Source organism: Erythrolamprus reginae, chromosome 9 (assembly GCF_031021105.1).
Source record: "Erythrolamprus reginae isolate rEryReg1 chromosome 9, rEryReg1.hap1, whole genome shotgun sequence".
NCBI classification, from domain to species: domain Eukaryota; kingdom Metazoa; phylum Chordata; class Lepidosauria; order Squamata; family Dipsadidae; genus Erythrolamprus; species Erythrolamprus reginae.
The window spans coordinates 23,185,119-23,189,927 of record NC_091958.1 but is presented as its reverse complement, the minus strand read 5'-3'; positions in this window follow the sequence as shown (position 1 = coordinate 23,189,927).

The window sequence follows — 4,809 nt, the reverse complement described above, 5'->3', positions numbered from 1 at the left end:
AGAATACCTTCAGGACCGCCTTCTGCCACACGAATTCCAGCGACCAAGTTGGCCTTCTCCGGGTCCCGTCGACAAAACAATATCATCTGGCGGGACCCAGGGGAAGAGCCTTCTCTGTGGCGGCCCCGGCCCTCTGGAATCAACTCCCCCCAGAGATTAGAACCGCCCCCACACTACTTGCCTTTCGTAAGCTACTCAAAACCCACCTATGTCGCCAGGCATGGGGTAACTGAGTTGCCCCTAGGCTATGGTAGATTTGTGTATGGTATGACTGAGTTGTATGGTTTTAATAATGGGTTTTTTAATGTGCTTTTTTAACATATTGGATTTGTGATATTGTATTCTGTTGTGAGCTGCTCCAAGTCCTCGGACAGGGGCGGCATACAAATCTAATTAATAATAATAATACAGTGTTCCCTCGATTTTCATGGGGGATGCGTTCCGAGACCGCCCGCGAAAGTCGAATTTCCGGGAAGTAGAGATGCGGAAGTAAATACACCATTTTTGGCTATGAACAGAATCCCAAGCCTTCCCTTAACACTTTAAAACCCTAAATTACAATTTCCCATTCCCTTAGCAACCATTTAGATTATTACTCACCATGTTTATTTATTAAAGTTTATTAAAAACAATGTTTTTTAAAGGGAGATGAAAGTTTGGCATTGACATATGACGTCATCGGGCAGGAAAAACCGTGGTATAGGCGGAAAAACCGCGAAGTAATTTTAATTAATATTTTTGAAAAAACGTGGTATAGACGTTCCGCAAAGTTCGAACCCGCGAAAATCGAGGGAACACTGTAATAATAATAATAATAATAATAATAATAATAGTAGTAGTAGTACAAGGCCCCTTCCAACTCTGTTAATCTAATCTAATCTAAAAATGTTATGTCTAGCTTCTCAGAATCTTTTTCCGAAGAGTTTTACACCAATATGGTCTCCAGATGGAACAGAAAGTGCGAAGAACAAAATTGTGTAGCGATTCTGGGAATCGAAGGAGAAACTAATTTGTTCTTTAGGGGTACTAGGTACGGGAAGTCACTAGGGAATACTAGGTACAGGAGAAAGAAATTTATTTTGACACAAATGCCAAGGACAATCTGTATTCAGGTAGAAGGATCTGTCCTTTTTTTAAAAAAAAAAATAGCTTTCTTCCACTTCGATTGAAATTTCTCAGGAAATAAACTTTCTGGATCCCTGTTCAAACACATGTTTGAAAAGAAGAATTTGAGGGGGGAGGGCTGGCTGTCTTCCCATACTTGAGGGGCTGCCACAGAGAAGAAGAAGGTGACTTATTCTCCAAAGCACCTGAGGGCAAACAAGAAGCTTATCCAACAAAATGCAATTCAGTGTTGATCAGGAGAGAGCCAAAACATACAAAACTTTCACCAGAGCAATCCTTGAATACAGCTCATCTCTCTCAAACCCACACCGCATTTCAGACATAAATACATTAGAAAGCATCCAGAGATACTTTACGAGAAGAGCCCTCCACCCCTCTACTTGCAACAGAATATCGTAACACAACCATCAATGACATCAATGACCTTTGTGATTACATCACAAGCAACTGTGTCCTCTTCGCCAACGATGTAAAACTCTTCAACACCACCGATAACACAGCTACTCTCCAAAAAGACCTTGATGCTGTTTCTGAGTGGTCTAACACATGGCAACTCCAAATCTCAACTAGCAAATGTTCTGTCCTACACATTGGGAAGAAGAATCTGAACTCCAAATACGAACTGAATAATCAAATTATCACAGATAATCCCCACTCGGTTAAAGACCTTGGTATACTAATAACAAAAGATTTAAGTGCCAAAACCCACTGCAACAATATAGCCAAGAAGGTTTCAAGAGTTGTAAACCTAATCCTACGTAGCTTCTGCTCTGGCAATCTCACACTACTTACCAGAGCTTACAAAACTTTTGCCAGACCCATCCTCGAATACAGCTCATCTGTTTGGAACCCATATCGCATCTCAGACATTAACACCCTTGAAAATGTCCAAGGAAACTTCACCAGAAGAGCCGTTCACTCCTCTATTCGAAATAGAATACCCTACGAGACTAGACTTTCAATCCTGGGCCTAGAAAGTTTAGAACTAAGACGCCTTAAACAAGATCTAAGTATTGCCCACAAGATCGTATGCTGCAATGTCCTGCCTGTCAGCGACTACTTCAGCTTCAATCACAACAACACAAGAGAACACAACAGATTTAAACTTAATATTAACCGCTCCAAACTTAACTGTAAAAATATGACTTCAGTATATAGATATATACCCACTAAAACCCTCATTGTGTATTGGACCAAATGAATGAATGAATGAATGAATGAATGAATGAAGGAAGGAAGGAAGGAAGGAAGGAAGGAACAAACAAACAAACAAACAAACAAACCAGATTTGAAATCCTAGGCTTAGAAAGCATAGAGCTTTGCCACCATAAACACAACCTATGCATAGCCCCATAAAATCACCTGCTACAACGTCCTTCCTTTCAATGACTACTTCAGCTTCAACCACAACAATACATGAGCACATAACAGATACAAACTCAGAGTTAACCGCTCCAAACCCGACTGTAGAAAATATCACTTCAGTAACCTAGTTGTTAATGCATGGAACTCACTATTGGACGCTGTTGTTTCATCACCCAAGCCCAAAACCTTTACCCTTAGACTATCCACTGTTGACCTCATCCGATTCCTAAGAGGTCAGTAAGGGGTGTGCATAAGTGTATCAGCATGCCTACCGTCCCTGTCCTAGTTTCTCTCTGATTAGTACCAATATCCTGTATATAAACAATGTTATTTCTTTGTATATTACCATTACCTACTTGACAAAATAAATAAATCAAATAGAATCCAAAAATATTTCACAAGAAGAGTCCTCCACTCGCAACAGAATTCCTTATGCCACCGGGCTTGAAATCTTGGGCTTAGATAACTTAGAACTACGTCGCCTTCGAACCGATCTAAATATAGTTCATAAAACCGTCTGTCACAATGTCCTACCTGCCAATGACTACTTCAGCTTCAACTACAACAATACATGAGCACACAATAGATATAAAGTTAATGTAAACCATTGCAAACTTGATTGCAAAAAATAGCACTTGAGCAACAGAGTGATCAATGCCTGGAATGTACTACCTGACTCAGTGGTTTCTTCCCGAAACCCAAAAAACTTTAACCTTAGATTATCTACTGCCGACCGCACCCCATTCCTAAGAGGTCTATAAGGAGCATGCATAAGCACACCATCGTGCCTACTGTGCCTGTCTTACTGTCCTATTGTCCTAATTTACCTTATATTAATGTTTAAACCTATACCTGCTATCTTGTGCATAGAACAGGATCACGGAGACGTCTTCAGACAGGGCTGGCTCTTTGGCTTTGTAATGGAGATGAGCACCGCCCCTTAGAGTCGGGAACAAGTAGCACATATATGTGAGGGGAACCTTTACCTTTTATGCCAGGACAGGATTCATATAACCAGATCTGTTCAGTTAACATAGCCGCAATAAGATTGATCTAATGCTGCAGAATCTTTTAGGTTTCATTAATATTAAGATGAGTTAGATTTGTGGTTTAGTGTGATCTTTGAACCTAGGCTCTTGGGTAAGCTTGCAGCTCAATTATATTTGCCCAGGAAGAAGACGGATTAGGTTAGTAAGCATATTAGGAAACTTATATGAGTTAGCAAGTATAAAAACAGAAATATGACTTCATTTGACAAACCATGATTGAACTCACCACAGGAAAGAAGTCAGGGTAAGCCAGCTTTGGATTATTATAATAATTATTATTATTATTGTAGCTTGCTATGCTGATTTGATCTGGAGGAGAGAGGGAGGGAGAGAGGGGGGAGATAGAGAGAAAGAAAGAGAGAGGGAGGGAGGGAGAGAGAGAGAAAGAGAGAGGGGGAGGGGGAGAAAGAGAGGGAGGGAGAGGGAGAAAGAGAAGGGGAGGGAGAGGGAAAGGGAGGGAGAGGGAGGGGGAGGGAGAGACAGAGAGACAAAGAGAGAGGGAGAGAGGGAGAGAGATGGAGAGCCAAAGAGAGGGAGGGAGGGAGAAAGAAAGAGAGAGGGAGAGTGAGAGAGAAAGAGGGAGACAGGAGAGAGAGAAAGAGTAGGTGATGTGTGACAATTTGACAACTTTGCTTATGCTGTGACATTCTTCAGTGGCATGAAAGAGGAAAAATCTTTTGCCTTTTAAAGCCAGAGATAAGGATCTCAGCATGAACCTCAAGGCAGCAAAACAATTCAAAACCCAACATCAGCAACTCTGCTCCCAAAAGTACATTAAAGCCATTTTTGTTTTGTTTCACAAAAGTTGGTGTGTTCAGAAGAGATCGCTCAGCCTGGAACCCTTCAGGAGTCACCAATGTCCTGTGGCCCAGAGGAATTTATCGAACGACCTCAAGTTCCAAATTGCCTGCCTGTAACAAATCTATAATTAAGCATAATTTTAATCTTAAAATATACTACAGGGCCTTTTTATGTTGGCGACAGTGGTTGACACGACTTCATGTTAAAGTTCTTTGAAGAACAACAGGGCGGCTACTCGCAGAAGTATATATTAGCAGTTTTAAAATACACCCTGGCACATTCGTGGTTGACCAAGAACCGAGCAAGCAGCCCTTGAAAGTTATAAAGCAAATGCAGAAAAATGCCATCTTCTTCAGACGTGGCAGAAGGTCCGAATTTATTTCACTTCCTTACTTTTGCCCTGTGCATACGTAAGATTTAAAGTTCCTGACATAAATTTCTGCATGCAGGCTTTGCCTCTTGTCAGCAA